The sequence below is a fragment of the Oryzias latipes genome, chromosome 12, assembly GCF_053564925.1.
Source record: "Oryzias latipes strain Hd-rR chromosome 12, Olatipes_Hd-rR_3.1".
NCBI lineage: Eukaryota > Metazoa > Chordata > Actinopteri > Beloniformes > Adrianichthyidae > Oryzias > Oryzias latipes.
In genome coordinates, this window is record NC_136248.1 from 21,850,738 (window position 1) to 21,863,820 (window position 13,083).

Sequence of the window (13,083 nt, forward strand, 5' to 3'; positions counted from 1 at the left end):
ATGCAATAGTTACAGGCAAAACCTTTATTAACAAAATTCAAATAACAAAACTGACAAATGTAGTATGGGACAGTGAGAAAAAGATAGAAATGCAAAAATGTCATCTTGGTAGGTTGGTCGTGCCAGCAACAGCAGGAATATGCTGCAGTGGAGCCAACGCCACCTGCAGAGAAGGGAACTGGCACAAACTACGGGAGAGAAACAGAAAGTTAACGTCGAGGGGAGATACTACCAAAACCACAGGTGGTCTCCCAGCAGGCTTACCCTGTGACAGCTTAGGTGAATATCAGTTCAGAATAACATCTGCCAGCTGGAAACACAGTGTAAGCTTTATCAAAAGGAACCTTTTAAGTCTGTCGTCAAAAGTAAACCGCATAGAATACATGAAGATATTCCATTACTCCTGAATTCAGTAGCTATCAATACTGGTTGATCTCTTCTTCCAAAATGAAAGAAGACAAAATGTTACACCGGCATATAAAAAAATGTCTTCTTCATGTATAATGTCTTTTTAATGTATATATATATATATTCTAAATCACTCTGGCCCTGAAGTACAGATCACATCAACAATTGACTTAGAGCAAAAACATATTAACTATTACAATGACAATGACAAAAGAAATAAGAAAGAAAAAAACAACATTACATTTTAGAAATCATGAAACAGAAAAGGCAATTCCAAAAAAAAGAAACAAAAAGGAAATATTTTAGAAAACAAATATATTTTCCAGAAATCATATTACATTTCTATCTCGTTTACTGGAATGCTTCAAGTCAGAATTATACATTTTTGAAATGTTTCTTTTTTTTTTGGAATAACGTTTTGGTTTCTTGAAATATATATTTCATTTCTAAAATGTAACATCATTTGTGTAGCTTTTTATTGTCTTTTTGATCTTTAACATGTTTCTCTGTTGAGTGATTTGTTGATGTCATTTGAACTTCAGGGCTACCCTAGATCTGACATTTTTAAAGCATTTTTTGTCTATAAAAAGGTATATAAATGATAAAACAGAAGAGCTTAGTAACTATAACACAGATTTATTTCGCAATTTTAGATTTCAGTAGTTTATAATGAAAAGGACTTTTATCTAAGGTAACTTAAAAGGATAACTCAAACAAAATGCAAAGTCAGAAAGAACATTTTTAAAGTTAAGTTATTTGAAACAAATGTTTTAGTTCTCCAAGATCTCAAGTGTAGACAATAGGAAGCTGCGAAAAAGTTCTGTCTTCAACACTTATTTTAATACTGGTAGTGAAACTGCTGTGCATGTGGAGTTAGTTCATTCCACCACAGTGGGAACACTGAGCTGAAGAGTTTAGCTTGTGATCTTTTTCTGTGTGGCGCGGGGACCACCAGCTGCTGCTTGTTGGCAGAGCGCTGTGGGCGGCAGGGGTTGTAGACGTGAATCAGGGCGTTCAGGTAGGAGGGAGCTGTTAAGTAAATCGCTCTGTAGGCGAGTGTCAAGGCTTTCTATCCAATGTGACAAGGCACAGGGAGTCAGTCCAGGGACACAGACTGTGGTGTGATGCGTAGTTTGATCATTTGGTTAGAAATAAGATGCATGGCTATATTTTACTTAACTTGTAGAGATTTGAATGTTTTAATCCCTTAGGCCCTACATCCTCTTTTCCTCAGTCTGTTCTTCCACTTTTTCCACAATCTTTTGAAAATAATTTTTTTTTATTGCTTATTCAAACAAGGAGCCTTGAATTCAGAATTGTATTTGTCAATCTACAGGTAAGATAGGTGCTGTGTCAGAATTCCCGCCCTAATCACTAACTTCTGAAAAACGGTATAGTGCGGGAGGGACTATGTAGTGCCCTAGATCAGTGTTTTTCAACCTTTTCTGAGCCACGGCACACTTTAACCTTAAAGAAAATCGCGCGGCACACCAGCATCCCAAAAAAAAAAAAAAAGAGAAACTCAGTCTGTATTGATCTACAGCCCCTCCACAATCTCACATGCATATTTGTGATAATTGTTGCAGAAAAAGCTTGAAGCTGCAGTTGTTTTTTTTTCTAAAAGATGCTATAAAAGTTAAGTTGGAAGATTTAAAAACAGTTTGATGTGTGTTCGTTGGTTTCAAGACGTTTAACAACAGATCTCCTTGTGCGCTGTCACTCTCACAACCCAATGCATCATGGGAGATGTAGTGCATAAAACGGCCGAAGATCGCTTTTTGGAGCTTCATTGTTTTGTTCACTTGTTCCACGGTCTGATACCGGGTTCTGTGGAAAGCTACACTGCTAAAGACGAGCTTTAGCTGGTATTTTTGTTAGAACTGAGCGACTTTACGAGCTAAATCGGGACAAGGAATTGAAGACTTTAAGCACTTCTGATTGGTCAGACCGATGACATGTGATTAAGCCCCCCAAGAATGATTGGTGGAGACAGTTAAAGGGACGGGACTTTTCCAAAATACAGCCGGAGCTGCAGCTGAATCGCGGTACGTCATTCTTATCAAAATGTCATCAATAAAATAAAATAAACACAAAGAAAAAGTATTTTACTATCTTTTATATTCCTAACTCCTCAGTGTTTTATCAGGGCCTGTTTGGATGAACAGAGAGCTGAAATCCTGGAGATGGGAAATGTTTTCAGATCAGTTAATGAGGGCAATTTCCCACGGCACACTTGACCATCTCCCACGGCACACTAGTGTGCCGCGGCACACTGGTTGAAAAACACTGCCCTAGATTGTAAAAAGCAATTCATCTGCATTGCATTTTGGTCTTTATTCGCCAATCTAGCAAGCATTGATGCATACTGTTTTTTTGCAGAGACTTCTGGGAAATTTCTAGGGCTCTCAATTTTGAATTGTTATTTGGACAGCACTACAAAATGGCATATAGAAAACCATGTTAGCGGAGGGTAAATTTATAGATGTGATCAAAGACAAGATTAGGGAGACAAGAATTGAGCCCTGTGGAACACCTGTTGAGAGCTTTGACTGTACATGAGAACTGGACCAAGTGAGTGTGACATCACCTATAGAAAATGGCTAAAGTCAATTGAGTCGCCATTTTTCATGACATGAAAGTTGGAACCAAAACTAATCAGTAAGGAACATTATTTATATGACAACCATTCTAGCCACTCAGGAGTGAGATTGTTGGAAGTCCACACCCCTACAAATGAAAGGGTTTGGAAGAATCAATCAAAAGTTTTGAAAGCTAGTAATGGGAACCAGCAGGCACCACAACTTTTTTTAAGGCATCTGATTGGCCAGTTAAAAACTTCAGTAACTTCCACTACAGAAAAAAAACATAATAAAAACAAAAACAGGAATAGCAAGAACATCTGAACAATATAAAAATGTGTTATCACCAAAAAACATATCAATGTTGTTTTTTAGTTGGACTGTTAAAACCCTTAACCATTTTTATTGTTTTTGAAGTACCATGGGGATTACTTTATAGTTTTAAATATATTATCTTTGATTTGACACCTACAACATTTAGTTGTACCAGACATGAAATCAGAGAATGTAGCTTTTTTAAAGGCTTGATTACAAACATCTTAACTTTGAAGATATACGGTATGCTCCATGAGTAGTCACATCCTTGTTACAAGGTGATTTCTGCTGGCACAACAGTGGGACATCTGAGCTGTAAAAGGGTTAATGGTCAGTTGCTCACAATAGGAATAAAAAAGATATCCTAAAAGTGATTAAATTCAGCCCAAAGGAAAGTAAACAGGTGCTTGTACTAAATGCTGGCTTCTTACTCAGACAAACATAATGTGCAATAAGTTAGAGGGAAAATAGATACAGAGAGAGGGCGGGAGAATATAGGCAACACTCCAGGCTGCAGTAACCTTGATGACACCCTTCATTACTATGTGCAGGCTGACATCCTGACAGAGGTATGCAGCACCAGATGGAGGGGAGGGACAAAGCGCCTTTCCCACCCTCCACCCATCCTTTTCAGATTGGCATCAATAAGGAGGCATAAGAAGGAAAGGGAAGGAAGGGACAGAAGTTGTGCCAGTGCTGGTTGACTGACACTGCACTGGCTCAGCCCTGCAGGACTGCCCTTGTCCTTGTGCTGTCACAGCAGGTGTCCTAAACTCTAGCCTGCCCTTGCCATATCAAAAACCAAATGCTTCCATTGTGGGAGACCCACTTTTCGGCCTCCAAATCATTTCTTAAACCTTTGCACTGAACACGTTTTCATGACAAGCATTTGAAGTATTTAAGGAGTGGCATAAAATATGTAAATGTGATGGAGAAGATTTTAGGAACAATATTGACCTTTAAGATAAGAATTGTTTGAAATAGTGAAAATTAAATGCCATAGTGGACTGATCAAGAGGTAGCATCAGCAGCATGTCCTCATTAAGGACATTGGTCTTTAACACAGGGCCGTCTTCCTGGCAGCACTTTGATGAGCACCCCTTGGGGTTACTCACTGTTACTTACAGACCAGCGCACAGTTGTTAAGAACTGGATCAAAACAGATTGAGAGGAGCCTCAATGCACTGAGAGGAAGAGTGGATCTGGGAATTCAAATAGAAGATGAAGTAGATACGGATGCATTATTTGAAAGAAAAAAAAAAGAAATCTTGGAACATGAAGAGGGTGGCTGCTGCAGTGGCAAACACTGTGTGAACATCTGTTGTCATGGCGATAAAAGAAAAACAATCAACATGAGATAAGTGTCCTTTCATATGTTAACTGGATATTTATATTATCGATCAAAAGTATAAATCAGTCATGCTAATCTTTGCACATTACAAATATGATTTGAGTGCAGATAATGCTGCCCCACTTGATCATTTTTTTACTTTTGCATGGGCATCAAATAAAAATGTTTTTTTGTTTTTTTTTTAAATCAACTTGATTTACAGGGTGGCTGATATTGAGTATAGTGGAACATGTATGAAAAGCATCCACAATGTATTTTTCTTGATAAAAACATTTCATTTCTCCTTATGCCTTGTCATGTAGAGCATCCAGTTCAGGGGTCCTCAAATCCAGGCTTCAATTGTTTTCCAACCAACCTGCCATTGAAGCTCCTTATTGTCTAAACACACCTGATCAAGGTAAACAGCAGCAAAAAAGGTAGGGTTTCTGGAAAACTGACATTTTTTAAAAGTAAGGGAAATCATAGAAATACCACATGCATATAAGATATTTAATGTCAACATGAGGATGAAGTCCTTTAGATTTGTATGATCTCTGGTGCCATTTGATTATTACACACAGCTGTCTTCAATTAACCCAAAGTAGAGCTGTAGTTGGCAACGCAAAATCCAACACTCTTAAAACTACACAATGCTTTGACCGTTTATGCAATTTCAATAATTCCAACAGATTCTGAAGGAAGAAGAAGTAGCTTTTCAAGGATATACAACACATATCAACGAAAAGCTGCTATTCTCCTTTTCAGAATCTGTTGGTTTATGTCAACAGAATAGAAGCCCTTTACTATTGTAAAGTGTTAGATTTTAGCACAAAGTTGCTTTTCTTCACTTCAATATCCATTGGATTTGCATGAATTAAGTGAACGGTTGAAGAGTTATTATCTATTCAGAGCATTTTACTATTGGTTAAATAAGGGATGTATGCTAAAGGGTTAAGTTATTCATCCTCAGTGGAAGTTTCTGGTTTTCACATGTTGGACCCAGCTGTGGACACTCATCTCATCACCTGCCAGCCTTTTTAACCTGCCAGCCTTTTTAAGGAGATCCTGTTTCAGCATTCATCGCCAGTTCGTTGCCCCTTTATGGTGCATACCTGGTCACTAGTCTTAGTCTCATGCTCTCTATGGTTTTACGTCATGCAAACTATTATTCTCTGGCTCGTCTTCAGGACAAAATTCCACGAGTGTCTACCTGGGTCCTATCTCATCACGAGGAGCCTGATCAGCAGTCCGCCAGAGCCTCCAGCCACCCCACAGCTCAAAGCCTCGCCACAGCTCCAAGCCACACCACAACTCCAAGTCATGCCACAACTTACCTCAAGCCATGGTTCCTCTCCACACCACGACCACAACTCCACACCACATCGCTGGTCCTCCTCCAGAAAAATAAATCCTTTAATAATCCACATAACTCTCCTGTGCTCCTTCCGGATTCCAGCGTCTGGGTCTCTTCAGCTTAAGCAGATCATGACAATACCTTGGTATACACTCTCTCCCGCTACATTACTGCTCCCCACAACCCAAAGCATTGCAACAAAAATCGCAAGCAGTGTTGGAGCTACAAAGTTGTACAGTTCTGAGCGAGATGCCACCTTGGGGGAGGAAAATGAAGACGTACGTGAGTCTATTTTTCTGCAAGGGGCTGCATAGGAATAGAGCAGAGCAGGGAGCTTGTGGCCTGCCGATTGTAGACTTTATCTAACAACTACAGGCTTTTTCAGACGGCAATTTTTTCATCTGCTGCTCATTCACAATGATCTGAAGAAATATTCAGAAATACAGTTTTAATCTCAATTTTCTTCATAGTTGTCATACATCATAAGAAAAAGCTACAAGAACACCAAAAACACGATTTTCAATAAAGTAAGACATTAAGTTCCAGCCACAAGCCTGTTTTTTATATCTAGGTCTTGTACCACTGATTCCTAGCAGCCAAATATGTTTGCATCATCAATTCTTTTATATTTTTAGAGTAGTATTATTTTTAATTTAATATCTGATTTGATTTTTTTTTTTCATAAACACATTATTTTATTATAAACTCTTCAGTTACTGTGTCCCAGGTTTATCTGTTAAATTTTGATGAATACAACAAGAACAGTTCATTTAAGAGTCTGAGCATCTTGAAGAAAAAAAAAAGATCACGTACATTCCTTCATCTCTGAACACACAATGCATCTGTGAACTCGATGGATTTCTGCATATGAGTCATGTGAAAGCGAGTATACCTCCTACGTGCACACGTACAAATGCAACATTATTTAAGTCTTTTGTTGTGTTTGCCCACATCGCAATACTTCACACCAGCATTAATTGGCAGCAGCTCTGTCCCCTGGCTGTTAGTGCAGCAGTAAGAGGTGCACATTAGACCTGCTGAATTTGGTGGCAGATGGCAAAACTGTGTGTTCTCCCAGGGGGTGGCAGCCAGCTGCTCTTTCTTTGCCTCTGTGACTTGGTTGAATATTAAAGTTGCTTCAGTCTGTACATGGAAATGAAGGAAAGCCATGTTTCCTGCTTGATTCTGAGTACCATTTTCTTCATTAGAAAGTTAAAAAAATTACTGTAATATAAACATTTTATAAAGAACTAAATACAGAGTAAGTTTTTTTGAATGTATGAATGCTATTTTGAACATATGAATTTATTTAATCCAAAGTGAGAAACCTAGTAGGTCTAGTTTCTGAATATTTGTCCTATAACTGATCATTTTTCTTAACCCAGAATTCCACTCTGTCACATATAAAAATTGGACCAAAGGTATTCCCTTTGATTAGTCAGGTGAACTAGACACCTTTCTACAATGAGGTGAGCGTGCCATCCCATCAAATTAATTAATTACTGTTTGCCTTTTGGGAGCCATTTAAATTTGTAGAAATGAGCCCGGGACAAGCAAGGTTAATTGGACATTTAGTTCTCATAGCTCCCCCCCAAAACCCAGGAGGAGTCCCTAAAACAGAAACAGGTCTTCATAAAAGTGGCACAGGGACCCCTTCCAACAGACAACAAGTGGTTTCATGTCTGACCTCACCCATCTTGGAACTGATAAATGAATGAACCTGTCTTCATAATGTGTTTCTATTCCGCTGTAATCCCTGGAAAGTAAGTGGAGAGCAATGCCGGAGAGGTGCTCGTGGCGTATCTTTTGAAACCATGATCATGATGCATGTGTGTCTCTGTCCTGACAGAGACAGATGGAGTGGGAGCCACCAGATTTACCAGAGGATGCAGTTTATAGAATATTGTCAGGGGAGAGTAAGCAGTTTCTGAAATACAGCTTTCAAGTCAGAGCAATCAATCTCACCCTTGCCTGTCTACATCAAGCAAGCCCGAGAGCTAGTTTGTTCGTGCACACAAAGAGGAGTAATATGCCGGGTTACTTGGTGGGCCTCAGAAACTGAACAGCCAACAGTAGCGGCAGCGATCTACTTGGTAAAAGGTGAAAGTTTTGGTCATTAGTATGTAAATAAATTGCCCCATTCTGTCAATCACGCGTTAAAACTAGGACAGAAAAAAAACAGAGGTCCTGTTTTAATGAAGTGCCATAGGGCTATATGCAGACAAAATATGCTTTAGACAGCAGCTTCTTTTTTAAAACACATCAGTTTTATACATATCATGACCTGATTCTATTCTATAATGATGCACTTAACTTCTGACAACATCCAGAAAATTTGTTGTTGATAGAAAAGTTGGAGGTTTTAATAGTCTTTATTTATAACAAAATCTGAACAACTAATTTCAAAAGTGGGCCTAATAAGAAAAAGCAGTCCCCAAAGTATACAAAGTATTTTAGAAAAGAAAACTTTAAAGAATTTATTTGAAAAACGGAAGCATCAGATACATGTTCAAGAACACATTAAACGCTCATTCTTGAACACATGTTTAGCCCACAGTGTGGGCACAAAGTTAAATCGGTTGACCTGTGATAAGTTGATCACCAATTACCAGTCGATTTGTACTATGCCCGCCCATCTGTCAAAATTGCCCTTGGACCCCCATTGCTAATGAAGGCTTAGATAGAAGCTTGCATGTCACTTTTGCCACCATCGACAAAGTAATGTGAAAACAGGTGAATGAGAATGTGACCCTAAAGTGCTTTTAAGACTTGGTGGATAAGTGGAATCCAAGGCTAAGCCATTTACTATGGACTATTCAGCAGGAGGCCTTACTAGTTAGCAACCAAGACAGAGGACTGTAAATAATACATGAAAAGGAATCATAATTCTGTGGAATTTCTAATGAAATACTGACTTCAGGCAGCAGAGCAGGTAAACTGAGCATTCCACCAGAACAGCCCACAGATCCCTTTCTATAAGTCCGAGTCAAGTCAAGTCAAGTCTTTACATTTAAGTTTAAGTGAAGTCTTAAGTATCCATTCATCCATCTTTTTGACCTAATGCCGATGACAAGGATGTAAAAAGTAAAAATCAAAGGTAATAAGTGCTTGAGTCTCAAGTCAGCTCTTGAAAGTGTCAGAGTCTGAGGTCCAAGTTTCCATGTCTGTGTTCTTCCCTATAAAATAAGGGAAAAATGTTGATTTTTGTATTACAAAACAAAAAAAAAGGCTTAAAACTTTTTTTCATATAAATAAATGTAAATGTTTTCTGTATTAAAAACAACAGTGGTGATGTAGATATGTTCCTGTAAGCTTCTTCATCATGTATTTAAAAAAAATCTATTTCTACTGCAGGGGTAAACAATAACAGGTTTTTCTGTCAGATTCATGCTTGCAGTGTCAACACCTTCACCACCCACATGAAGGAAATCTATGTCTTCTTCACCATAAACTGGTAATTTTTTCATTTAAATTCACAATCCGTATTTTGGTTGTAATTTGTTTCCTTAAAAAGATTAACAATAAGTAATTATCACCAAACATTTTATAAATAAATTCCAACATAAGTGATTGGCTTATGTTTGAGACAAAGCTGTTGCACTACATGGTATGATGTGAATGTCAGCTAAAGTCTAAAAAGGCAGAGTACTACAGAATTGCTATAATAAATATTTCTGATAGATCTAGGTGATTTATTTCATTCTGACTCTGATCCACAGGACAATATTTTTTGCGGCTAAAAATCTGCATTCTGTTACTGTGTGTGTGTGTGACTTGTCACAAATTCACTAGAAGGCCCTTAACTTCAGTTTTCACACATTTATGTCATATACAACAGTTAACAAGATTCTAGAATAACAACAGCCTTGAGGTGTTTACGGTGTAGTGTCTTCAATTATCAGGAGAGCTACCTGCCAGGTTGTGTCTAATTCCTTGCAAGGCAATAGTGTACTCTAACAAGTGAGTTTATTCCTGTCTGCTGTTCTTTCTGCCCAGAGGAAAGCAACTGCTCCATCCTGGCTTGATTTGACATTTATATAACTTAGCCTGCATTGTTTTGTCTATTTATTCATGATTCATTGGTCCGTTCTTAGCCATTCTCAGCTACTTACCTTCTTAAATAAAGTCACTGGGTATTGTGAACTTTAATAAATATGTTTATTTTTTTTCTTCCTTTTTCCCTCAGAACGTAATCCATTCTTTTGAACCTGGATGCAAAAAGACCAAAAGCTTATGAATAAATGGATATAGAGATTGGATATGGTAGCTATACTTAAAAGAAGTTATCAGCATTCTCTAGACACTCTGCCTTGCGGAAGTAATATAATAATTTATATTTTAAAAAATGGGCTGCCTAAAAACCTGAAAGGAAGCTGTTAAAACTTCATAGATGTAGCAAATGCATTATTGAAAAAAAATACACCTTTAAATTAGGCTAAAATGACCAAACCCACCTTTTTATGAAGTTAAAATGCATTAGTAATGCTAACAAACCCATGACTGCTTTTATTTAAATAAAGAAAAAAACAACCACGCTATTTCACTTAAATGTGCATTTATAAATTGCTCGCAATTTTGTCAATCAATCGGATTTTAGAACACATTGATAAAGGAATGAAGTAAAACTTTTACACGTTTAAGATTATTTATGGATGATAAACATTCAAGATTCCTTCTACTCACATTATGAATGATACGTCAGCAAGTTCCCCCTAAGGCCAGACTGAGCGATGATCAAAGACGCTACCAAAAACACCCATTTATCAGACTCTACAAGATTGAACCAACCTGACAAATTAGGAAAAAACAAACAAAAAAAAAACATTATTTAGAAAGATTTAAATGCGGCTTCAGCTAGATGCCAAGTACAAGCCGCCTTCCTAGAAATTGAAATTTGAAAGCCAGGTGAGGCACTGATCTAAATCTTGAACATTTAATCAAATTTAGATAATATGTCTAATTGTGATAGTTCTCAAAAGAAGTCTACTTGCTAGCAGAATCAAGATGCTTTGGTTTGCTGAGGTGCAAAGTTAACACAATCTGAAAAGATGTCATCTTTATCTTCTAGAGCAGGGGTCGGGAACCTATGGCTCGCGAGCCATATATGGCTCTTTTGATGGTCACATGTGGCTTGCAGACAAATCTTTAATTATAGTTTTTTTTTTTTTCATTAGACCAGTCCTTCTCGGGCGCGATGCGATGCCAGAGGCGCGCAGTAGTAGCAGTGCTTAGAGAGAGAAATCTGCGCCAGCGCTATCAGTTACTATTATCTATTATTTCACAGAGTTTGTACCAGCTGGAAACCTGTGAATTGACGTGCCTAAAACGGCGCGCTCCCGTCTCTGAGAAAGAGCGCGCAGATGCGGGGACGGGATGTGTGAGGGAGAAAGCAGAGGGTGGGGCTGAGGTGTTGTGGGCACAGGCAGCAGGTGAATCGCGCAGGGATTGTAAAAACGTAAAACCCGCTTCCCGTCACTCACTGCAGCGTGTGAGTGTGTGTTTGGCTCCCCGTCTGCATGTGAGCAGTCTTTGTCACATCTACAGAACATTCAGACCTACGATGACGTTTAAAGTCTCAACGCCTGAACAAAGCAGAAACTCACCACGTATCAACCAGACTAGACCATCAGCAAAACTACCACGAGAAATACTCATCATTTATTAGCAACAGAATAACAATGTTATTAAAAAGAATCCACAGACTTATTGTACTTTAAAAATGTTGAAATTAAATCAAATGCACACATTCATTTGTATATTTAGTTTTAAACAAATTGTCGCGGACTGAGTTGGATGGCTGTTGGGCCGCGTTAAAAGTTCTGGAGTTCATTGAACGCGTCAAGCAGAGATCTGATTGGCCCTCAGTTCTGTCGCTCAGCCTGTTGTTAGGTAGTTTGGACCAATGGGGTTCAGCTATGGGCCGAATAAGGGAAATGGGAGGGCTGCAGCGGGAGCAGGGGAATATAAAGTTGGGAGAAGCTCTCTCGTGTCGGCGGGAGAGATTCAGGAGTTGCTGAATTAATTGAACGGCGTTTGTTGCGGTCTGCAGTAATCGGAATAAAGAACTTTAAAAGAGGTTAAGTCTCCGTGCCTCAGTGTGGGGAAGGGACACTACATTATTGTATGGCTCTTTCGAAATTACATTTCAAAATATGTGGCATTTATGGCTCTCTTGGCCAAAAAGGTTCCCGACCCCTGTTCTAGAGTCATCTATTTCTCTTTGAAGTTGACCTCGTGTGCTCTGAACGCCTACTGGTATCTATTGACAGGGTCAAGAGGCAGAAATCCTTTGTATTGAAGGCATGGAAAAACGAGCAGGGGAGGCTAAGGGCTATCCTTCAGGCCTTATATTCTAATTCTAGGAATGGACCTTTTGACATCAAGCTCCAAGTCTTTGGCCAAGGGAAATATTTCTTTGCCAAGAGCCCATTGTGATTGCTGAGGGAAAGAAATGTTTTTGTCATGAGTCTTCAATTCCCACAGGCAGGCCAATCCAGGCTCTGCTTCTTCCCTCCAGGTCAGCTAACTTAGCCTTTAGCCTCTGTTGATCAACTTATAGCAAGTCATTGTAAACTCTAACTTCCACAAGCTTTCGTGACAAGACTCCTCATTATTTTCCAGAGATGATACATTTTATGAGCTTAGGAAACATTGTCACTTAAAAGATTTGGATTTGATAAAACAGGCACATTTTTTAAACTGTAACTCTATATTTCTGAGGGCTTAGTTAGTGGCTCCAACTGTTTGAGCTGGATACAGCTTTGGGGGACATCTATGAACACATTACTGACTTGGAGATGGAAGTTCTGACTGTTACAACTAAAAGTATGAAATGGCATATCTCCTCTGCCATTCTAACCTTTTTAAACCAGAGATTTATCTTCAGTGTTGACATTCTTTGGACAACAATAGCTCTAATTCCAGCGGATTATGAAACAGCCTTGGAATAAAATGCAACACTATACAGTGGTGAAGAGTTAACACACTCTATGTAAATCAGTTGATTCACAGTGATCATGAGAACGGCCATAGGTTTGTGGTATGTCAAAGAGCATGTGCTATTTAAATGTTGCCGGTGACAGCTCTGGTGTAAAAGG

At 38.6% G+C, this 13,083-nt stretch overlaps 1 protein-coding gene across 1 annotated transcript in view; it reads right to left on the reverse strand.

The window, feature by feature from the left end:
* Window positions 1–13,083, reverse strand: part of LOC101156903 (myosin light chain 3) — a 111,946-nt gene that overhangs the window by 98,338 nt on the left and 525 nt on the right. The window lies entirely within an intron of this gene.